The sequence below is a fragment of the Moschus berezovskii genome, chromosome 2 (genome assembly GCF_049115385.1).
Source record: "Moschus berezovskii isolate FMDL1 chromosome 2, NW_MosBer_1.0, whole genome shotgun sequence".
NCBI classification, from domain to species: Eukaryota; Metazoa; Chordata; class Mammalia; order Artiodactyla; family Moschidae; genus Moschus; species Moschus berezovskii.
The window spans coordinates 122,298,859-122,324,302 of record NC_142461.1 but is presented as its reverse complement, the minus strand read 5'-3'; the positions used below and the strand labels follow the sequence as shown (position 1 = coordinate 122,324,302).

The following is a 25,444-nucleotide window of genomic DNA, read 5'->3' as shown; positions in this document are numbered from 1 at the left end:
TCCAAAAGATAAATTTAAAATATCACAACCACAAGGTGAAGTCTTGATTCAGGAGAATGGGAGAAGCTACAGAAGTGAGCTGGGGCAATTATCTTGTTCCTTTACTTGCTGTGTATTTCTCTGCCTCTTCATCTTGCTTATATTGCTTTGCTTGGGGTGGCAACAAAAGAAGAAGATATAGGGAATTTACCTGATAAAGAATTTCAAATATTGATGGTGAAAATGATTCAAAATCTTGAAAGCAAAATGGAGTTACAGATAAATAACCTGGAGAAAAGGATTGAGAAGATGGAAGAAAGATTTAATAAGGACTTAGAAGAAATAAAAAAGAGTCAATATACAATGAATAATGCAATAGATGAGATCAGAAACACTCTGGAGGGAACAAACAGTAGAATAACAGAGGCAGAAGACAGGATAAGCGAACTAGAAGATAGAATTGTAGAAATAAATGAAACAGAGAGGAAAAAAGAAAAACGAATTAAAAGAAATGAGGACAATATTAGAGACCTCTGGGACAATGTTAAACGCTCCAACATTCGAATCATAGGAGTCCCAGAAGAAGAAGACAAAAAGAAAGACCATGAGAGAATACTTGAGGAGATAATAGTTGAAAACTTCCCTAAAATAGGGAAAGAAATAATCACCCAAGTCCAAGAAACCCAGAGAGTCCCCAACAGGATAAACCCAAGGCGAAATACTCCAAGACACATATTAATCAAATTAACAAAGATCAAACACAAAGAACAAATATTAAAAGCAGCAAGGGAAAAGCAGCAAATAACACATAAGGGGATTCCCATAAGGATAACAGCTGATCTTTCAACAGAAACTCTTCAGGCCAGAAGGGAGTGGCAAGACATACTTAAAGTGATGAAAGAAAATACCCTACAGCCCAGATTACTATACCCAGCAAGGATCTCATTCAAATGTGAAGGAGAAATCAAAAGCTTTACAGACAAGCAAAAGCTGAGAGAATTCAGCATCACCAAACCAGCTCTCCAACAAATGCTAAAGGATCTTCTATAGACAGGAAACACAGAAAGAGTGTATAAACTTGAACCCAAAGCAATAAAGAAAATGGCTATGGGATCGTACTTATCAATAATTACCTTAAACGTAAATGGGTTGAAATTTTCAAAAAGGCTAGGAAACAACTCTCATAGCCATCAATAGTTCAGTGTTGAGTTCATGAATAGTTTTTAAAGTTTGGGACAAACTGTAGTATTTGTTATTTGAAGTACTATTTGTAATTGGCATATTACGATGTAACATTGGTCTTCATTTCCAACTTAAAACGCCTAAAAATGCCTAACAGGTTTTTAGATTTGTGAATTTTAGTTGAAATGTATTTTACGATGTTACTAAACCTGCAGAAATATTGAAATATTTCAGAGAACTTATTCACTGTACATTTAATTTATTTTATTTATAAAAGTTATGAACTGTAGAAAGTTTTACTTGTTGGGTCAAATGCTTGTTGCTTCAAATGCTTGTTGCATTTGAAGTGCTAGTTACAAGAAAATCAAATACCTTCAATGTATAAATGCTATTAAGTTTTTAAAAGACTCTGGAGTATAAGTAAGTTTGTTTAAAGGAATTTAGTCTGTTCAACTTGAATCAGCTCTGTCAAACATTAATTAAAAGCCTCATTTAAAAAAAATAAAATAAAATAAAGATTAAAAAAAAAAAAGAAGAAGTGAGCTGGGCTCTGCACTGAATTTAGAAGAGAAGGTAAGGTGGATAATTAGAATTGTAGGTGTCATCCAGGCTAGCCAAGGCTCCCCCCGGCAGACATGATTATTCCAGTCACTCACAAAGTCCACCTTGTGGTATAAATGAGGGAATGGTTGGATGAAGTAGAATGCAGAACACCCAGAGAGTTTAAATGACCAAATCAGATCTCTGAATTCCATCTCTGAATTAGCCAATCAAACAAGTCTTGCCTCTGAATGTTGTCACTGGAGACACAGCATGTTTACTGTGACATATTGCTATTCTTCACCTTAGAATGTCTTTGGTGGAAATGGCAAAGAATTTGGAGTCAGTTATTTATCATATCATTTGTTCTTCACAACCTTAGTCCCTGGCCAGGCCAGTTGTACTGATGTCCCAAGTAACCCTGTGGTTCAACAAGAAGCAAAGAAGCAAAGTTATGGCATAACTGCCATAAGGCAGGTGCAGCGCATCTGGAAATCCTGAACCTGGAGCCTGGATAGGAGGTCTGAGTGCTGCAGGCTGCTAGGCCCTGCAGCCCCCACACAGCCATCCCCTTTTATAAAAGTATAGAAGGCAGTGAGCACACCTATAGGATCTTTGGACCTGGTGGATTTCTCTCTGCGTGACTGCCAGGACTCCAAATTTTGGGAACATGTAAACCAAGGAGCCCTGGGAGCCAAATCTACTGACACCATTGTGTATCCTTCATCTTGCCCATCCTGTTTGCTTATTAGTACAAAGGGAAAGCAGTCTTAATGGGGCCTGAGTCAGCTGGATCCTGAACCAGCTGTTGTGGTCTCACCCCACCCCTGAGCACAGCACTAATGAAACTAAACCCATTTATGTGGTGCTGGAGAAGACTCTTGAGAGTCCCTTGGACTGCAAGGAGATCCAACCAGTCTATTCTGAAGGAGATCAATCCTGGGTGTTCATTGGAAGGACTGATGCTAAAGCTGAAACTCCAATACTTTGGCCACCTCATGCGATGAGTTGACTCACTGGAAAAGACTCTGATGCTGGGAAGGATTGGGGGCGGGAGGAGAAGGGGATGACAGAGAATGAGATGGCTGGATGGCATCACCGACTTGATGGACATGAGTTTGAGGACTCCGGGAGTTGGTGATGGACAGGGAGGCCTGGCGTGCTGTGGTTCATGGGGTCACAAAGAGTCGGACACGACTGAGCGACTGAACTGAACTGATGTTCAAACAGAGCTATAAAGGTTCTTGGAAACATGGAAGGCTACATATTTAATCCTTTTGTTTTCTCTTATTTGAAGGAAGTGTTTAGAGTTGTTCTGCATAACTCCATTAAAATAGAGGAGAGGTGGAGTACTTCCCTCTACACGGGAGCTGCTGTTAGCAGCTGGCAGGGATGGCGTGTGACAGCTGAAACCTGACTTCCCACTCATGCACTTTCTTCCTGAGGTATGCTAAGGGCTACATCTCCTCGCAGAGGCAGCACAGCTGAGCAGAGACACAAGCGCAGCCATTATGCTGGCAAGAAGCGGGCTCAGGAGTCAGTGAATGGTACAACGCTAAAACTAAAGCTCTGTGTGTTCTTTCAGTGCTAACAAGACTGGAAAGTGTTTCAAATGAAAGGGCTGAAATTTGGTTTTGACAGTATTATTATCACTTTTTGAAAGACGAGTGTCCCAAAGCAGTGCTAAGAGAGTGCATGCCCAGACCCGAAGACCCGGTCAGAAGCGGCTGCCTCTGAGACTGAACCGAGTGGAATCAACAGCTATTCATACACGCCCTCACCCCACACCCATGCACCCTTGCTCAACTCTTATCTGCAGCCCACTCTGTGCTGGAAATAGATCGATAGACTGCTCTGTCAGACTTAGGCAAGGCTGACAGGCGCTCAAACCTCTCTCAGACTGATGTGCAGAGTGGGAGTTTGCCCAAGGGGTTAAGAGTTGAGGTTTCACAGGGTTTCTCTATGCATGAAGAAAATGTGTGGAGTTGAGATCTTAACAAAACAAAGCAGATTTGGGTCTGTAGCAGTCTTTGGGGTTTCCGTTTCCTGAGTTCCCTTTCTGCCCTCCCAGTCCCCACAAGCTTTGTCCCACAGGTGAATCCCCTTTTGTCCTATGTAGAATGTTGGGGAGGAACCCCGTTTAAATAATGCTGATTCAGTGCCACATCTCTGATGCTGTTGGTCCTTTTTAAAAACATTTTATTTCTGTATTAGTTTTCGGCCGTGCTGCATCTTTGTTTCTGTGCTGGCTTTCTCGAGTTGTGGTGAGAGGAGGCTGCTCTTCACTGCAGTGTGCGGGCTTCCCGTTGCGCTGGCCTCTCTTGTTGTAGAGCCCAGGCTCTAGAACATGGGCTCAGCAGTGTGGCGCACAGAATTAGTTGCGCCATGGCTCGCGGGATCTTCCCAGAACAGGGACTGAACCCAGGACTCCTGCATTGGCAGGCAGGTTCTTTACCACTGAGCCACAAGGGAAGCCCCGATGCTGTTGGTCCTTAGCTGAGTTTGGTGAGCCAGGCTTGCAGTGACTGCAATCCTGCCATGGAGTCTTAGCATCTCAGTCCTGGGTGTGAGTCTCTGTCCCAGGTCTCCCAGAGTTAGAGCCCAGGTGATTCTGTGTTGTGGGCTCTGTCCCAGTTCTCCTCCCTGGCCGCTGGCCAGGTGATCTCTTCCAAGACTTGCCCACCTGCCTCAGCCTCTTGAACTTGGGCATTGCTTATCCTGTTTCTCAACTCTGTTGCTCATCAGCGTTGCCCAGGAAGGGCTTTTGCTTTTGTTCTTTTTATACTTTTCCCTGTTTTATTGAGAAAGAATTGACATATATCACTGTATAAATTTACAGTGTATAGCACGATGGCTTGATTTACATACATTGTCACAGTAGGTATAATTAACATTTCATTTTTTTGTGTTTTTTTTTATGATGACAGTATACATAATGTAAGATTTACCATTTTAACCACTTTCAGTGGCATCAAATACAGTGTTGTGTAACCACCACTAGCCTCTATCTCCAGAGCTTTTTCATCTTCCCAAACTGAAATTCTGTGCCCACTAAACACAGATTCTTCTTTCTCTCCTCTCCCCAGCCCCTGGAAGCCACTCTTTTACTTTCTGTCTCTATGTATTTGATTATTGTAGGTAGTTACTAGAAGTGGAGTCATACGATATTTGTCCTTTTGTGTCTGATGTTCTGTTACTTAGCATAATGTCTTCAGGTTCCATCTATGTTGTAGCATGTGTCAGAATCTCCTTTGTTAAGGCTGAATAATATTCCATTCTATGTATATATCACACTTTGCTTATCCACTCACCCACTGAGGGACATTTGCCTTGTTTCCACTTTTTGGCTGTTGTGAATAATGTGGTATGTACGTGGGTGTACAGATATATTTTTGAGTTCCTGGTTTCGATCCTTTGTGTATATAGCTAGAAATGGAATCACCAGGTCATATGGTAATTCTGTGTTTTAGCTTTAAGAAGTGCCATACTGTTTCACACAGCAGCTGCATCATTTTACATTGCCACCAGCAATGCACAAGGGTTTCAGTTTCTCCATATCCTTGCCAACGTTTGTTATTTTCTGGGGGTTTTATGACAATAGTTAGCTAGTGAATATAAAGTGGTGCCCAGCAAGTTTTGAAAATTACCATATCCTTTGGGTCAGTCCTAGAGAATCTGATTTAGTTGAGGTGAGGCTTTGTAAACAGTATTTTTTAGAACTTCCTCAGGTGACATTAGCATGCAGTCAGGATTGATAACCTCCAATGTGTTCTTGGCTTATACTACCTGACTTCTGTCTCATATTCCCAGGCTGCCTTCCTGATCTCACATGAAGATACAGAAGCCTAGAGGGACTTGCCAAGTACACACAGTGGTAATTAACAAAGGTCTGTCCAACTCCAAACCCTGTGTTCTGTCCATTGTACCCCAACTGTGCCCTAAAAGGTGACACAGGATTCCCAATGCAGTCTGCAGAACAGATCACACTAACTCACGGGATGTGGATTGTGTGGTGTATTAGTTTCTAGGGCTACCATAAACTGTATGGCTTAAAATGACAGAAATGTAGTTTCTCACATTTCTAGGGAACAGAGATCTAAACTCAAGGCATTCGCAGAGCTGGCTCCTCCGGGAGACTCTGAGGACTCCTTCCATGGCCCTCTTTTAGTTTCTGGTGGCAGCTGGCAACCCTTGGCTCGTCACTCTAGTCTCTGCATCTGTCTTCACCTGGCTTTTCCCTCTGGTCTTTGTGTCTTCTCTTCTGTCTCCTGTAAGTATACTGGTCATTTGACTCAGGCCTGCCCAGAGCCCAGGATAATTTTATCTTGAGAATCAACTTTTTTATATCTGCAAAGACCCTTTTTTCAAATAAGGTCACAGTCGCAGCTACCTAGAGTTAGGAGTTGGACAATTTGGCAGGGGTTGTGAAGGCAGGCAGGCTTCTTAAGTGGTGCCAGTGGTGAAGAACCTGCCTGCCAAGGCAGGAGACACAGGAGACGCAGTTTCGATCACTGGGTTGGGAAGATCTCCTGGAGGAAAGCACAGCAATCCACTCCAGCATTCTTGCCTGGAAAATCCCATGGACAGAGGAGCCTGGCAGGCTACCGCCCACAGGGTCACAAAGAGTTGGACACAACTAAGGCAACACAGCATGCATTCATGGGAAGGCAGGCAGGGGCACAGATGTCTCTTTACAAGGAGTTTTCGGTTTCTCTTCTAATTGTAATCAATTCCATTGAGTCAAGAGTTCAGTTCAGTTCAGTCGCTCAGTCGTGTCCGACTCCTTGTGACCCCATGAACCACAGCACGCCAGGCCTCCTTGTCCATCACCAATTCCCAGAGTCCGCCCAAACCCATGTCCATTGTGTCGGTGAGGCCATCCAGCCATCTCATTCTCTGTCGTCCCCTTCTCCTCCTGCTCCCAATCTTTCCCAGCATCAGAGTCTTTTCCAGTGAGTCAGCTCTTCGCATCAGGTGGCCAAAGTATTGGAGCTTCAGCTTCAGCATCAGTCCCTCCAGTGAACACCCAGGTCTGATCTCCTTTAGAATGGACTGGTTGGCTCTCCTTGCAGTCCAAGGGACTCTCAAGAGTCTTCTCCAGCACCACAGTTCAAAAGCATCAATTCTTCTGTGCTCAGGTTTCTTAATAGTCCAACTCTCACATCCATACATGACCACTGGAAAGACCATAGCCTTGACTAAATGGACCTTTGTTGGCAAAGTGATGTCTCTGCTCTTTAACATGCTGTCTAGGTTGGTCATAACTTTCCTTCCAAGGAGTAAGCATCTTTTAATTTCATGGCTGCAATCACAATCCGCAGTGATTTTGGAGGCCACAAAAATAAACTCAGCCACTGTCTCCACTGTTTCCCCATCTATTTGCCATGAAGTGATGGGACCAGATGCCATGATTTTAGTTTTCTGAATGTTGAGTTTAAGCCAACTTTTTCACTCTCCTCTTTCACTTTCATCAAGAGACTCGTTAGTTATTCTTCACTTTCTGCCATAAGGGTGGTGTCATCTGCCTATCTGAGGTTATTGATACTTCTCCCGGCAATCTTGATTCCAGCTTGTGCTTCCTCCAGCCCAGCGTTTCTCATGATGTACTCTGCATATAAGTTAAATAAGTTCAGCATATGCCAAAACTCAATCTGTTAGGATCAAGGCTAGAACTGGAATCAGATTACCAATGTGGCCACCTAATCCTTGCCTCAGGCCAAGGAGGCTGCCTGATTTATAATCTGTCTGTAAGGGTCTCTGGAACAAAGTACAATCCCTAAGGTAGATTTGAGGCTGCCTAGGTGCTCAAAGGAAAAGGAAATGGCAACCCACTCCAGTGTTCTTGCCTGGAGAATCCCAGGGACAGGGGAGCCTGGTGGGCTTCCGTCTATGGGGTCACACAGAGTCGGACACGACTGAAGTGACTTAGCAGCAGCAGCAGGTGCTCAAAGGCACCCCGGCACCCCACTCCAGTACTCTTGCCTGGAAAATCCCATGGACATTGGAGCCTGGTAGGCTGCAGTCCATGGGGTTTTGAAGAGTCGGACACGACTGAGCGACTTCACTTTCACTTTTCACTTTCATGCATTGGAGAAGGAAATGGCAACCCACTCCAGTGTTCTTGCCTGGAGAATCCCAGGGACGGCAGAGATCCTGGTGGGCTGCCATCTGTGGGGTCGCACAGAGTCGGACACAACTGCAGAGACTTAGCAGCAGCAGTAGGTGCTAATGAAGTAGTGCCAAGACCCTCCAAGATACCACAGAAACATCCAGAGTAGAGCACATGTATGTTTTCCAGGATCTTCCAGAGCAACAAGGCATTGAGGCTGCTCTAGGAGGGAAGTGTCTGGGGCAGAAAGCACCAATCCCTGGGGGCAGCTCTACTGATAACCTTTACTGACTCCCAGTTAAGAGACCCAAATCTCCCTGGATCTCTCCCTGTCTCCTTACTCAAACGTACCTCATCTAATCTTTGGTGTCCACACTGCCCCCATGATGACACTGACTCTTCTTGGAAAAGAAATGACAACAACAAAATCAACCTCCTTCTCATAGAACAGGCTGGGGCCTGTGGGGAGATGGGAGGTCTCCTTACCAGGCTGTCTCACTCCAGCTTATTTACTGTCCTGTTTGGATCAGAAAGGCCCAACCCTCCAGACCCTGTATAATCTTTCAGCAGTTTAGGGGGAAGGAAGTTACATTTTGACTCATCAATACCTCCACAACATGCCAGAATCAGGGCAGCCCCACTTTTCCAACTGCATGGGCATCTGGTATGCTGAGTGTAAAATCCTGAGCTGAATTATTTTCAGTTTTGACTCCTTTGATAAGGTGTCTTAAGCGAGAGCATTTTGTTTCTCAGCTTTACAGAGAATTGTATTCATTGTTCTCACTCATTTTCTTTTAATGACGGGAATGATTTTATTACAAGCTATGACTTCTTTATGAGTGAATACATCTGAGAATCCAAACGCAGTCTCCCAGTGGATGCAGCCATTTGTAAAACTGTCAGGGATTCTACAGGCGGAGGTTTTAAGAAGTGAGAGAAGCATTTCATCAACTCTTCATGCATATTCTTCTGACTGCCAAGGAAATTAAGTTTGTTTTCACCCTGAAACCTCAGCACATGTTTATACTGTAGACCTAATATGTGTTTAATGCTAATCTTCAATCAGTTTACCCATGGTGGTGAAAACCTTGCAGTATATATTTTTTCCTCTTTAGAAGTTTCCCTTAGCATATCCATTGATGATCTAATTTGTGGGTCTGTATCATAAAGGTTTTGTAAATTTACAATTGTTTAATTGAAATGTCTAAACTGGTCATTTTTATATTTTAATTTCTCCTGTTAGGATGTTTGGTTAATTATACAGAAATAGTACAAGTTCAGGGGACAATAGTATTAAGCTTAGCTCCCAAGTGCTTAGAGGAGTGCCTGCTTCATAGTAAGTATCCCACAACTGTTTATTGAAATGCATATATGCAAAATGGGTTTGTGCCTTATATATAACACATACGTTTAATCTCCCCACAAATTTCATTTTATCCATTTTTAATAGTTCTCTTTGTGTTTTATTGTGAGCATTCGCAAATCTTAGTAGGGTATTTTTGTTATATACACAAAAAACAACATGAATATAAAAGTTGTAGTGTACAAAAGGCCAATAGATACATGTAAAGATGTTCTGTCTTGTTGATAATTAAATAAATGCAAATTAAAGCTGTAAGATAATTTTATCTGTTTGGCACACATGTAATAGTCTGATAACATTTTGAGGATTTTAAGCTGATGAGAGCAATGCCATACATTGTTGATGAGAATTGAAATAGGTATATGAATTCAAGAATGAAAATGTTCATTTCACTTAAGAGAATCATCTCAATATTGGGAATCTAGCCTACAAAAATAATTGCACAAATCTGTAAGTAAACATGCACAAAGAACTTTGTATTAATGAATGATTTTAAACAACCTCAGTGCCATCTGGAGAAGCATGAATAAGGAAACTGTGGTTCAGACCACAGCATATAATTCAACTTTTAAAAAGGACAAACTAGATCTACATAGCCCAGAGGATGGTCAGGGCATATTTCTATGTGAGAAAATTAGTTATGAAGCAATATGTATATAGAATAATACTGCTTTTATTAGAAAAAGTAGGTGTTTATATATATGTGTGTGTGTAAGTGTATGTGTGTGTGTGTGTAAGAGTATAGGTATAGATATGAAAAGCAGTGTAAGATTGGGAGAGTGAAACTCCCCTCAATTTTTATTTTGTTAAACTTACACTTTTTAAATAGAGAAATAGAAATAATTCAGAACATATGGCTTAACTTGATATAGTGATTATTAGAATAGCGTATGTTTTCTTATAAGTTTACTTACTTTTTAAATCATCTTTAGAATCATTGAGACCTGGAAGGCTGGAAGTTATACAGTCATTAAGAAAGGGAGGAAAAATGAGTATTTTAGGGAGAGAAGGACTTCTTGGAAAGTGCTAGCCTGGAGAAGATTGCAGAGAAGAACACTCTAGGCAGAAGGAAAAATGTAAGAGCACCCAAATTGTGTGGTCAGATGATATGGACAGAATTGTGTCCCCTCGTTCCCCTCAATTCATATTTGAAGCCCTAACCCTCCCTGTGTCTAAATTTGGGGACAATGCCTACAAAGAGGTAGTTAAATTTAAGTGAACTCATAGAGGAGGCCCCAGTAGGCTGGGATTAGTGTCCTAATGTGTTCTGTCTCTTTCCTAGCTATGTGAGAAGGTGGTTTTCTGTAACCCAGGAAAAGAGTTCTCATCAGAAACCAAACTGGGCAGCACCTTGATCTTTCCAGCCTCCAGGTTTATGAAAAGATAAATTTCTGTCATTTAAGTCCCTTAGTCTATAGTATTCTGTTATGGCATCCCAAGCTGACTATGATCAGGTTTAAGATCAGTTTAAATTGGAGCATACAGGACTTGCTGAGAAGTTGAATGTACAGAGTAGAGAGGAAAAGATCAAAGATAACCCTGAAGCTCTTTGCCTGAGTGACTAGAGAATGGTGATGCATTACCTAAGAAGAGAAGAAGAGTGGGGTCAGGAGAGTGCATGAGGGGGAGGAGGAAGGATCAGGATTTCACTGTATACTTATTCATTTTAAGATTCTGCCTGCTAGATACTGCGATAGATTTGGACATCACGATAGAGTTGGACATCCAAGTTGGGGCCCAGGGATGGAAATGCTAAGTTGGATGCCACCAGCATTTATATGGGGTTGAAAGCTGTGGAACGGAGTGAGATGATGTAGCGAATCTGTTGGTGGGAGCCTGGAGGCATTGCAACAGTCTGAGAAGAATCAAAGACAGAGAAGCCGACAAGGAGAGCACAAGAAATCAAGAATGGTCAGGCTGCTGCCAAGTGCCGCCAAGAGGGTGCTGCTAAGTCACCTCAGTCGTGTCCGACTGTGCGACCCCACAGACGGCAGCCCACCAGGCTCTCTGCCGTCCCTGGGATTCTCCAGGCAAGAACACTGGAGTGGGTTGCCATTGAAAGCAGAGGTTGAAGGCTGGATCAGCAGATGGACGTCATAGGGTGTCTAGATGACAGGAGTTTCAGTAAAGTAGTGGAAAGTAAAAAGCTAAAAGGCTAAAGAAGAGGATGAGAGGTAAAAAAGTAAAGATGAGTCTCCTGTGGAATTTTGCTCCAATTAGGAGCAGAAGAATGAGTATGGACTTACAGAGAGATGCAGGTTCAAGAGACTTTTTCTTTTAACTTTTTATTTTGTATTGGGGTATAGCCAATTAACAATGTTGTGATAGTTTCAAGTGAACAGTGAAGGGACCCAGCTATACATATATATGTATCCATTCTCCTCCAAACTCCCCTCCCATCCAGGCCACATAATATAGAGCAGAGTTCCATGTGCTATACCTTACTGGTTATTCACTTTGAATATAGCAGTGCATACAAATCCATCCTGAACTCCCTAGCTATCCCTTCCCCCGGCAACCTCAAGAGACAATTTTTTTTTTATGATTTTTAAAACATAAAATGGTAGAACTAACAGTATGATAGACTTCCAGTACCCATGAATATCTTTAACAATTAGTAATCTTGTTATTTAATTTATATTCAGAGTACATCATGAGAAATGCTGGGCTGGATGAAGCACAAGCTGGAATCAAGATTCCCGGGAGCAATATCAATAACCTCAGATATGCAGATGACACCACCTTTATGGCAGAAAGTGAAGAGGAACTAAAAAGCCTCTTGATGAAAGTGAAAGAGGAGAGTGAAAAGGTTGGCTTGAAGCTCAACATTCAGAAAACAAAGATCATGGCATCTGGTCCCATCACTTCATGGGAAATAGATGGGGAAACAGTGGAAACAGTGTCAGTCTTTATTTTTATGGGCTCCAAAATCACTGTGGATGCTGATTGCAGCCATGAAATTAAAAGACGCTTACTCCTTGGAAGGAAAGTTAAGACCAACTTTGATAGCATATTAAAAAGCAGAGACATTACTTTGCCAACAAAGGTCCATCTAGTCAAGGCTATGATTTTTCCAGTGGTCATGTATGGATGTGAGAGTTGGACTGTGAAGAAAGCTGAGCGCAGAAGAATTGATGCTTTTGAGCTGTGGTGCTGGAGAAGACTCTTGAGAGTCCCTTGTACTGCAAGAAGATCCAACCAGTCCATCCTAAAGGAGATCAGTCCTCGGTGTTCATTGGAAGGACTGATGGTTAGGCTGAAACTCCAATACTTTGGCCACCTCATGTGAAGAGTTGACTCACTGGAAAAGACTCTGATGCTGGGAAGGATTGGGGGCAGGAGGAGAAGGGGATGACAGAGAATGAGATGGCTGGATGGCATCACCGACTCAATGATCATGAGTTTGAGTGAAATCCGGGAGTTGGTGATAGACAGGGAGACCTGGCGTGCTGTGATTCATGTGGTCGCAAAGAGTCGGACACGACTGAGCGACTGAACTGAACTCTTACAATTAGTCTAGGAAAGATAGAATAAATGTTTAATTCTTTCTTTTTAATAGTTTTTTAAAAATAAGTTATTTAGCTAGTATCCTTTAACAGTGAATAATTTTAAAAATAATATGAACTCATGGATTTAAATATATTTACTGCATTTCAATACATTGTAGTTTATCCTTCAGTTCAGTTCAGTTCAGTTCAGTCGCTCAGTCGTGTCCAACTCTCCGCGACCCCATGAATCACAGCACGCCAGGCCTCCCTGTCCATCACCACATCACCAACTCCCGGAGTTCACTCAAACTCATGTCCACAGAGTCGGTGATGCCATCCAGCCATCTCATTCTCTGTCGTCCCCTTCTCCTCCAGCCCCCAACCTTTCCCAGCATCAGAGTTTTTTCCAGTGAGTCAACTCGTCGCATGAGGTGGCCAAAGTATTGGAGTTTCAGCTTTAGCATCAGTCCTTCCGATGAACACCCAGGATTGATCTCCTTTAGAATGGACTGGTTGGATCTTCTTGGAGTCCAAGGGACTCTCAAGCTTCTTCTCCAACACCACAGTTCAAAAGCATCAATTCTTCGGCGATCAGCTTTTTCACAGTCCAACTCTCACATCCATATATGACCACGGGAAAAACCATAGCCTTGACTAGACGGACCTTTGTTGGCAAAGTAATGTCTCTGCTTTTTAATATACTATCAAGGTTGGTCATAACTTTCCTTCCAAGGAGTAAGTGTCTTTTAATTTCATGGCTGCAATCAACATCTGCAGTGATTTTGGAGCCCAAAATATAAATTCTGACACTGTTTCCACTGTTTCCCCATCTATTTCCCATGAAGTGATGGGACCAGATGCCATGATCTTTGTTTTCTAAATGTTGAGCTTCAAGCCAACCTTTTCACTCTCCTCTTTTACTTTCATCAAGAGGCTTTTGAGTTCCTCTTCACTTTCTGCCATAAGGGTGGTGTCTTCTGCATATCTGAGGTTATTGATATTTCTCCCAGCAATCTTGATTCCAGCTTGTGCTTCTTCCAGCCCAGCGTTTCTGATGATGTACTCTGCATATAAGTTAAATAAGCAGGGTGACAATATACAGCCTTGACGTACTCCTTTTCCTATTTGGAACCAGTCTGTTTCATGTCCAGTTCTAACTGTTGCTTCCTGACCTGCATACAGGTTTCTCAAGAGGCAGGTCAGGTGGTCTGGTATTCCCATCTCTTTCAGAATTTTCCACAGTTTATTGTGATCCACACAGTCAAAGGCTTTGGCATAGTCAATGAAGCAGAAATAGATGTTTTTCTGGAACTCTCTTGCTTTCTCCATGATCTAGCGGATGTTGGCAATTTGATCTCTGGTGCCTCTGCCTTTTCTAAAACCTGCTTGAACATCTGGGAGTTCACAGTTCACATATTGCTGAAGCCTGGCTTGGAGAATTTTGAGTTTATCCTTATTGATGCTCAAATCATTGCCATTTGTACCCAAGGAGAGGTTCTTCAGTTGTCCCCAGAATTCTTTTGCCATACCCTGCCAGTTTTGTTTGTTGTTGGTCTTACAGTTTCCTACTTTCTGGTATAACGTGGTGTTCTAGGCTCATCATGTACAGTTTCTAACTTACATTAGAATCAGCCATTTCTTCAAAGAGAAGAATTTTTATTTTAAATTTGACATATTGAAGTTCATTTGTACATGAATGGGAATAATCCAGATTAGAAGGGACAACTGTAGAAGCACGATCATTGAGTAGGTAAGAAGGGATTGGGTAGGTGGCAAGGTTGGTTTTCGTGTGGAACATGTAATTCATTGTGATGGTACATTGGGCAAAGCAAAATTTTGTGAAGGAATTCTGTGTAGGAGCCATATGGATGATTAGAAAATAAAACTCTGCCTTCATGATTCTGGGTTAAGTGCCACATTTCCTACTTTATAAATTCTATACTCAAAGGTATAAAATTCAGCTAGTCATTTCCTTGATCAGCAAATATGTTTTTTTACTATAAAACTTTTGTTTTTCTACAAATAACTTCCACAATCAAGAAATCACAAGATATTTGACTAGCAATATGCTAAACTTTTGGGATATTCCATAGATTTTTAACAATTATTTCAAACTCTAAATAAAAATACTTAACTCTAAAGGTTTTAAAATTGTTTATTCCTCAGTATTTTTCTCTTAATTTCCAAGCTGTGTATTTATAATATTTACCCCTAATATATTTGAAAATTGAAAATTATTGATCTGGTGGTTTCTTTGCTTTTGCTGCCAATAGGAGGATCTCTTAAAAGTCACAGTTTTCACCAATGACTGTCTCTGGCATACAAATAGCTCTTCTATCACGTCTGACTTGCCTAAAGAGTCCTCCCGTGACACCTGCTTTTCCTTCATATGCATTGCTGCTGGTAGATCTATGCCATTCCTTTCTTTGCAAGGGTTGTGACATGATCTCTTCTCCCCATTTCCTTCTCATGTTTGTTTCACTATGTTTTAAAGGAAGCTGTCAAGGAATGTCTGGATACTGTTTTTAAAAATGCAAACTCACTTCGCTCACCTTTAGGCCTGGTATAAATGGGCCTCATGAGACTGCCACCCTCTCTCTTCTCCACACTATGGCGCCTGCTTCCTACATTTTTGGTTCACCTGGATTGGGAGCAGTTTGGAAGAGATATGATGAGTCTGTCATTTTGAAACCTGAAATATTCATTTTAATGCCATTCAAGCAAGAGACTACAAAAAGAAAACCTCAGAGCAAGACCCTGAGGATAGAGATAGATAGGGAAAAAAAAGAAAATTAGATGTGAAAGAGTACTCATAACAAAGCTTGCAGGTTTGAAATAGTGCTTTGAACTAGGAGTGAAAGAAGAAACTGTTCTCCGTTCTCTCCTTTCTTTCTATGACATTCTATGCTCTCTGGCACCAGAATCCTGAAACTGAACTACTTATGAATGTTGCTAATGTGCTACAGGTCACCAGCATCAGAGTTCAAAAGTATCATTTTGGAGAATTTAACTAAAATGATTAGAGCACAAGATTTTATTCTAATTTTTTATTAATTTTCACAGTGACTTTCAAACTATCAAACTATCTTAGGAGCTGTTTTTCAAAGTACAGGTTAGCATCCAGTGACTCAGTTTGCAGAAGTATTTACTCTAGGATTCCTTTAAAATAGGAATTTTTTAATGTTTGTTTCCAGACCATTAACTACTTGACAGAGAATCTATGGGTGGGTTAAGCAGCCTAATGAACAAAAGTTGGAAATTGTTAGACAAAGATGAGAAATGAATGTTAAATAAATTATAGGGAGATAGGAAAATAGAATAGATTTATTGATCTGTATATTTTAGGAATAAATCTATGAAAGTGAGATAGAGCCTTAACTGCTGCTCACCGTGCACATAGTATAATTTTGTTGTGTTGTTACAGGGGGTAATCAAGTGTGTCCTCCTTACAACAATGGAAATGCTTACCATTGTTTCCTTATTCCAGTCTATTGATTTATCTGCATACTATTTGACATACTTAATTGAAATGTTTATATGTCTGCATGTTGCTTGTGAAAATGCAATGTCACTGTCATATATATCCCAGAGAGTTATTAAACTTTAATGAGCTTCAGTTAATGATAAATCTTATAGCCATAACATAAAATAAGATGGTGGTAAGGCAATTATCTAGGTAATTTGGGAAAATGCAGACTTACTTCACCTAATGCTTCTAGATATTTTTAAAATGTCCCTCTAGAATTTAATTTATACCACTGAGTGACTGGAGTGGGGCTGAATTTTAGCAACCCTATCCATGACTGCTTTTGTTCTAAACTGGCAATTAAATCACACGTATTGAAGGAAAGCTCTCTCATTTTACATGACTCTTTGGCTAAAGGTTGAAAGCCAGTAACTACTTCATAATGCTTATTCAATTCAACTCAAAAATATTGAGTTCTTAGCATTTCTGCTAGATACAGAGATTACTGAGTCTCTAGTTTCATGGAGTTTATGATCTAGTGAGGAAGACTGAAATAATATAATGTGATATACTCTAAAATTATAAGTTATAAAAATGTGATATACTCTATTTTTAGAGTATATCACATTATAAGTTATAAAAATTCCATGGGTATAAAGCAAGTAGAGTGATTTGCTCTGAGAAGTCTTTGTGGAAAATGTAGTTTTTAAGACTAGCCTTAAAGGATGAGGAAGTTTTTCAATAGGCAAAGATGTTGGGGGTTAATTTTCTGAAGAAAGAATACAGAGGCAGGAAAGCACAAGACATCCTTGAAGAATTGTGAAATGTCCTGTGGGACTAAAACCTAGGCTATGGGAATATGGTATTTGGAAATATGATCTGGGACCAGAATTACAGGGTTTGGTGACATAAGACAAAACTGAACCTTCCTAATTGGCTGTAAGTAGCTGGGGAAAGGTTTTGAACACAGATAGTTCTGTTCTTCTCTTAGACCAGTTTGTGGGATTAGAAGGGGTAGAAACTGGAGTGTTGGAGATCAAACAGAAGACTCTCTCATTTGCCTAATGAGAAGCAAATGAGGCTCTGAATTGTGTAGGAGCAATGGGAATGGAAAGAGAGGGTGGTTTCCAGATTTCACCAGGGTAGGACTGTGATAACCTAGTGACAGACTGGGTTGCACAGGAGCAGGGGCGATGCAGAAACCTCCTACATGTACGCAGAGGAAGAGAAAGAAAAATAAGAAGAAGGAACAAGTTTGGAGGGAAGCTCCACAGTATCTCAGAAACCAGACGAGGACAGGGTTTCAAGAAGGAGGGCAACAGAAACAAATGATTCAGGGAAATACAGTTAAGACTGAGATAAAGAAGAAATATGTCGATTTAACAATCAGAAAGTTGCTGTTAGTTTTTATTAAGGTGATGAACTGGAAGCCAATAAAGGAGAGTTGTTATCTTGGAGGAAACAAGAGTAGAGAATTATTTTTTGAGACGAGGTGATGAAGTGTAAAGGAGAGAGGATTATCTGTTTGAGGAGAATAAGATTGGAAAGGAAATTATATTAGAATAAGGAAAGCTGATTCTAAGGAGAATCAGTGAGCCCCAATGAGCTATGTCTCTCAGTATTCATGTCTTTGTGTGGTCTCTTCTCCTCAAATCTGGGATGGCCTCGTGACCAACAGAATGTGATGTCCTTGGACAGGCTTCCAAGTCCAGGAATTAAGAAGACCTGGCAGCTTCTGCTTTTATACACTGGAGAAGCCAGCTTACTGTGTAAGAGGTCTGAACCTGAAACCATCCTGCTGGGCGGGAAAACCACACTATCCAGATGAAATTGTCAAAAGGACAGAGAGAGATGTCCAGCCAGCTGAGGCAGCAGACTTAAGTGTAGAAGCCGTTTGGGGATCTCCTGCCCCAGAAGATGCCCCAAGGATCACTGAGCACCCCTGCTCTACTCAGACTGCAGACTTGTGCATAAGTAAATGACTGGCTATTTTAAGCCACTGAAGATTGTGAGTGATTATTATGCAAAAATAGATGACTGCAACAGGTGGCTTTTTTTCCCCCTTAATGTTAAAGAGGTTTGAGACATGGAATAAGGCCCTAAAGAAGATGAAGGGAGACAGGATCAAGTGGGAGAATTGGTCTTGGAAGTGAACGAAGACATTGCTTTTTTGAGGCAGAAAGAGTTGAAGAAAGGCTGGGTAAAATTAAAGTTTGACATGAATGGGAAGGAAATGGGACCAATTCAAGTTAGACGGTGAGGTATCATGTTGAGAATGAGGGCTGAATGAGGGGGCTGAGAGCTAAAGAGGGGGAGAAAAGGTTTCACTGCAAGTGGGAACAGGATTTATCCCAGGAGGAGTAGACCAGGGACAGACCTGTGGGTGCCCTGGTGAGTGTGGTGGTCATGAGCTTGGAATGAGGCCAAGAGGCTTGTGGTATTTTGAACCCATCCTTACTGAGATTGTCTTCCATCAGCAATCAAAAAGCGTACTGTCTAGGTGGGTAGACAGTCACTCCTATTTACTTTAGAAGATTTGGACGCTCACTGTAAACAAATGGAAATTTTTTTTTTGTTTACAATAAATGTAAACAAATGGGAAAAAAAAAACCTAGAATTTGTTTCAAGTGTTTTCAAATCTTTTAGAGACCCTCCTCACTTCTATAAAACAATCCATGGACCTGCTGCAAATGATATTTCCATTTGCAATACCGGAAGTGATTTCATTAACCATTGCTGAATCATATACCTGACACTACAGACAATACTATTTATGCTAAAGAAATTGATTGCACATCTATCCTGGCTTCCTGGCCTATTTTCACACTTCCATCCGTTTGGATTTTTGTCCCATGTGTTTTCCTCAGCACTCTGTCTGAAATGGCTGTCTAGTGATAGCTCAAAAACCAAAAAAGCTGCTGTTCCAAATGGGACTTTGTTTCAATAGGGGGCTGCCCTTTCTTTTAAGCTATTACTTAACCGACAGATACTGTGAAGCTTAATTAGTCAGTTTTTAAAGCTCTCTGTGATGGCAAAAAGAAAAAAATTAGTTCTGATATCCTTGAATTGTACAGAGTGACTCTTCTTTGTAACTTCTTATACAAAAGGTAAACTACTGGAGGGATTTGGAATAAGGTTGGTTGTAGAAGCCAAAGCTAAATGAGCCAATGACGTTCAGATGCTAAAAGGAGTTTATGACGTGCCATAAAGTCCGGTTGCTTCCACTTGGTCCCTCAGCTTGCTTTGACCCCAGAGACTCCCTCTTCCCTGACCTCTCATTCCCCTAAGCCTCAAATTCATGGTTGAGTTTGAACCTCTGGTCCTACTTATTTCAGTGCCAGGACCTAACTGTATCGTTTCTCTCAGTTCTGGCTGTTCAGCCTGACTCAGTGACACACTGCAATCAGTGGGCCTGGAGTTTCACACTTTGACATCCCTCCCACTGACTAAAATGTGCCTGCGCAGTAAGGAACGAACTTGCCAAGATGCAATATCCATTGACCTGTGCCAGGCAATGCCTAGTGTTATGGTTGACCAGAGAGGTTACCCAATGGCATTCAGGTAATTCTAACAGCTGATAAAATAGGTTTGTTCACCGGAAAATTTCAAACAGGCCCTTTAAAATATGATAAGATAATGTGGGTTGTCATGTCAGGGTTGCTAAATAAAGTTCCAGACATTCAGTGAGAAGATCTAAGTGAGCATTCATGGTTCTTTCAATCGTTAGCTGGGAAGCAATTTAGGACTCCTTTATGTTCATACCTATATGCTGGAAGTTAATGCATATTAGGACAAGCACGGACTCACTACTAAGTTAAATGAATATCAGGCTGAAGGAAGTTGAGGTTACAGTCTGTGGTACGTACCATGGACAAGTAAAATAAGTATTTCAACTGAAACAAAAACACATTTTTGCTATCCCAGTCAAACTACATGCTAAATAGATTGGGAAGGAGAAAATAGAATCAAACAAATCTATGGATTGGAAACAGGATTGGCATCAACATTACCAGGGAAATTCAAGCCAGACTGGAGATGTGCTGAAAACCAAATTTTCTAAAGGCCCTGGAGACTTTGGCATATAGTATTGAGCAGTTAAATTCTAGAGCTGTTTCATTTGTGCCAGCTACTTAGCATCACCAACATCAAACTTGCATAACAACACTGCAGTTTTACTGCTGAAAATGAACTTTTTTTGGCTTGAAAATGTGCAGAGGGTAAATGGCAAAAAGAGATCTGAACTGCTGTGCAAAAAGCTAAAGGGAAACATTTATAGGAGGAGGCTTGAGCATAAAGAACTTCCCAAAGACATTTGACAGAATGATTTCCATGTAAGGGATTGCCATTACCTGGTTTGAAACAACAGACTAAGGAAACTCATTTCATATGAGGCCTTCCAAAACAATAATTAGGAACAAGATGTCCCAAAGATCATAATGAAAAGAATGATGATCATAGAAAACCACCGGGAGACAGATATTTCCTGTTACCTGATATAAAAGCACAGCTTTTCCTACAATGCTTGTAGTGGGTACTGTTATTTGCCACCTTGATGTGCTCTTCGGGGCTGAGGTGTTCTTTTCCTCAGCTGTGTGGGACACTGGCTGCTGTTCGCTTACAGCTGATTACCTAACCCTCTGCTGAGAAGGCTGTCTTTCTCCAGGTCATGCTTCCTTCCTTCCTGGAGCAACCTGTACCTACTGACTGTCCGTTGGTGGTTACAAAGGCCTGGGCCCCTAGTAAGGACCATCACACTTTCAAAGCGCCACTGGAGGAAAACAGGAGGTCTCCATCCACACTGCTTCTCACTCTGTTCTGTTACCCTGCCTTCCTCCTTCCCTAACAGGGGTTCTTCCAAAGAGCTCTCCTCGGTAAACCTCTTCCAGTCACATCTCTGTCTTAGAATCTCTTTCTCCAAGAATCCAGTCTAAGATGAGGCTAATCTGATACCAACACTGTGTTGGCAAATTGCCAACATATGCTTGTTCCCAGCCTTCCTTTCCCCTGTTCCTCTAAAAAGGAGTCAGATGTTGTTTAATTTCTCCCCCTTTAGCCTCCTCCAGGCACCATACTTCTTTACAGAGTTTTGATAAAGTGAAACACAACGAGGTAGGGAAACAGAACAAAACCAGTGCTCAGAAGATTCCTCTGCCTCCTTTTCCAGTCACTGCTGTCTATCAAGGATCATCACTTCTTAACTTTGTACTCCTTGGGTTTTCCTGCTTTTTTGTAGTGTATGTAATTGGATGCATAGCTCTATAACTTTTGTACCTGGTTTCTTTTACTATATGTTTTATTTGTATGATTCATCCTTACTGTTGCATGTATTTGTAATCCTTTCATTCTTATTGCATAGCATTCCATCGTATGAATATTTCACAACTTGCACATAATTCTTTTGGAAGCACTGTTACTATAGCCGGTAAAAATCTAACTTCCATTGCTTTGTCTGAATCTCTAGGGCCAATAGTTATGTACGGATGGGAGAGCTGGACCATAAAGAAGACTGAGTGCCAAAGAGTTGATGCTTTCAAACTGTGGTGCTGGAGAACACTCTTGAGAGTCACTTGGACAGCAGGGGGATCAAGCTAGAGTCCTAAAGGAAATCAACCCTGAATGTTCTTTGGAAGAACTAATGCTGAAGCTGAAGCTCCAGTACTTTGGCCACCTGATGCAAAGAGCCAACTCATTAGAAAAGACTCTGATGCTGGAAAAGATTGAAGGCAAAAGAGGAGCAGGGAGAACAGAGGAGCCTGGCAGGTTGCAGTCCATGGGGTCGCCAAGAGTGATACAGGACTTAGCGACTGCACAGCAACAAAAACTGGGGCCAAACAGTGCTTTCTGAAGGGAGAGGCTACCTTTTCCCAGGCTTTTCATCCCGTCAATGCCAAAAAGCCATCCTGGCCCACTTTGATAGCACAGAACTACACTGTTAACACAGTAGCTCCTAGCAGACATGTGACTTCTGAATATTTGAAATGTGGCTGGTACAAATTGAGAAAAACATCCACTTCTGCTTCACTGACTATGCTAAAGCCTTTGTCTGTGTGGATCACAACAAACTGTGGAAAATTCTGAAAGAGATGGGAATACCAGACCCCCTTACCTTCCTCCTAAGAAATCTGTATGCAGGTTAAGAAGCAACACTTAGAACTGGACATGGAACAAATTGGGAAAGGAGTATGTCAAGGCTGTATACTATTACCCTGCTTATTTAACATATATGCAGAATCCATCATGTGAAACGTTGGGTTGGATGAAGCACAAGATGGAATCAAAACTGCTGAAAGAAATATCAACAACCTCAGATATGCAGATGACACCACCCTTATGGCAGAAAGTGAAGAAGAACTAAAGAGCCTCTTGATGAAGGTGAAAGAGGAGAGTGAAAAAGCTGACTTAAAGTTCAACATTAAAAATAACTAAGATCATGGCATCTAGTCCCATCACATCATGGCAAATAGATAGGTAAACAGTGGAAACAGTGGCTGACTTTATTTTCTTGGGTTCCCAAATTACTGCAGATGGTGACTGCAGTCATGAAATTAAAAAACGCTTGCTCCTTGGAAGAAAAACTATGACCAACCTAGACAACATATTAAAAAGCAGAGACATTACTTTGCTGACAAAGGTCTGTCTAGTCAAAGCTTTGGTTTTTTCTAGTAGTCATGTATGGATGTGAGAGTTGGACCATAAAGAAAGCTGAGTGCCAAAGAATTGATGCTTTTGAACTGTGGTGTTGGAGAAGACTCTTGACAGTCGCTTAGACTGCAAGGAGATCCAACCAGTCAATCCTAAAGGAAATCAGTCCTGAATATTGGAAGGACTGATGCTGAAGCTCCAATACTTTGGCCACCTGATGTGAAGAACTCACTCATTGAAAAAGACCCTGATGCTGGGCAAGATTGAAGGCAGGAGGAGAAAGGGGTGACAGAGGATGAGATGGTTGGATGGCATCACTGACTCAGTAGACATGAGTCTGAGCAAACTCTGGGAGTTGGTGATGGACAGGGAAGCCTGGCGTGTGCAGTCCTCTGGGTCGCAAAGTGTCAGACACAACTGAGTGCCTGAACTGACTGACAAACTGAGACATGCTGTGTGTGTAAAATACACATGAAATTTAAAAGATATGGCATGAAAAAATAGTTTTAAACTTTTCAATAATTTTATATTGGTTACTTGTTGAAATATGGTTTTGACTGAATGAAATATACTATTAGAATTAATTTTGCCTTCTTTTACTTTTAAAAATGTGGCTATTAGAAAAATTTAAATTCCATGGATTCCTTAATTTTTTCTTGGGCTATAGGGATCCAGATCACTGTCTTACACAGATAACTTCATTACTCTTCTGCCTAAAGTCAGATGGTGGAGCAAGTGCTTTCCCAAGTTTTTTTGTTCATAAAATTTCCAAAGGTCCAAGTGCCCATTGGAACCAGTACATGGATGCTCAAGTCCCATCAGCAATCTGAGGTCTGTCCAAGTGAAAACCAAAAAGCTTGCTGCCTTGGAATGTCAGGTCTGTGTCTATGCCTCGGTAGCCAACAAGCTTGGGTACTGCATTAAACACTGATACCACTTTAATTAAAAACGTGACAAAATGTTGATTATGAAAGCATACGAGGCTAAAAATCATGAGAGACTTCACATTTCCTGCCTCCATAGGGAAACCACTTTTCGCTTCAGTTCACACTGTTTATAGCTGCTGTTGGTTTATATGGAAAATGTGGCAGCTAAAGTTCAAACGATTTATATACGGCAATATAATTTATATGGAGTCATTTTGGAGGCCAGCTGAATAATGAGAATGTCAATTAATTTTAAAGTTTTCAACCATGTGTCTAGGTTTTATCATCCAAAGACCACATTTTAGATCAATTCCAAGCATTCAGATTAAGATGGTCCCACAAGTCCCACAGCAATAAAGAAATTAAGATGATCCTAGTGAAATAGGAATATAAAATGTAAGAATTTATTTTAATGAAGATATGGTTCCTAAGAACTTTACTGAATTACACGTTCTACTTACACATGAAGTTTTATTTGGACATACTGCTTTTAACCTGGAAGAATTCAGGACTGTTGAACATTTTACCAGGCAGATAGATTTTAAATGTTCTCAGCACAGCTGACTTTTCTTATTTTTAACGCACATCTTCCTATTCTTCTCCAGGGTCATTATTACCCACTGTTGGCAAATATGTCCACATACTTCTCCTCTTTAAAGTCAGAAGAGCTTTAAATTATTTAAAACATATAGGAGTATGACCTCTTGATTGTGTATTGTATTACGTTTCTAATCCCAAATTGCCTTAATCCTGTAATTAAAACTGGAGCAATTTAAATCATTTGCACTGATGTTTTTGTGATTCTGTATTTTAATTGCATTTAAATGATGAATATTTGATGCTGTATATTTGTCAGGCAAATAGGAGTAAGCACTCCAATTCCCCCCAAAACACTTAGCTACAATTTAAAACTAGGAAAGCCTTGATTAAAAAAATTAAGAAATTAGACACAGCATGTAAATGTGTCCAAGGGGCAGATTTAAGAACTTCATTCTAAACACCTTTCTGAGAAAAAGAAAAACCATGCTGATTTCAGAAAGGATTAAAAATTGAACAGGCCTAGAGTTTTCATCAGGAAATGATCTGGTTTTAGAATTGCTATTATTTTTTAAGCTACTTTGGGGACTATTTTAGAAACAGCTCAGCTTCTGTGGAATGATCCTCTGAGTAAAGCACTGACTAGAATCTGTTTTTCTATCATTGGATTCTCACATAAAATCAGCCCCATTAAAGTCCCTCTCACATAATCTTGAGAAGGAATATAAGGCGTTTCTTGAGAGCAAGAATGAGAGGTGAGGAATGGCACACAGGGCTCGCCACCCACAGAGCAGCCTGCTGTGGTAATGAGTTCGCACAAGGCCGCTGAAGACAGCGGAGGATGCAGGCATTTGGCAGCCTTCTGCAGGCACGGAATGAATGTTGACACAGAATCCAGAAATGTTAGAGCTGGAAAGGGGCCTTAGAGATCACTGAATCCAACTCTCTTTGTGAGGAAGCTGAGGTCCAAAGGGGAGGTGACATGCTCGGTACTGATTCAAAGGCGTGCACACACACACACAGACACACTCACTCACCCACATGCTCACACACTGCTGGCCCTCCGTCCTCAGTAAATTCTCCCAGGGTGATAGTCTCATCAGGAGAGGAGGGAGCTCTTCTCTTTATTTTTGTATTTTATCTTATTTTTTCCCAGCTTCATCAAAGTCTGATTGACAAAAATTGTATCTATATTTCAGGTGTACAACATGA

The 25,444-nt window shown here is 41.1% G+C and overlaps 1 long non-coding RNA gene across 1 annotated transcript; it reads left to right on the top strand.

Annotated features, from left to right (window-relative positions):
• The first annotated feature begins 2,947 nt into the window (after nucleotides 1–2,947).
• LOC129537713 (uncharacterized) lies at nucleotides 2,948–24,379 on the top strand. The gene is made up of 3 exons (XR_008682086.2): nucleotides 2,948–3,146; nucleotides 5,512–5,588; nucleotides 21,589–24,379. It is a non-coding gene; the product is annotated as an uncharacterized LOC129537713 (long non-coding RNA).
• The last annotated feature ends 1,065 nt before the right edge of the window (nucleotides 24,380–25,444 follow it).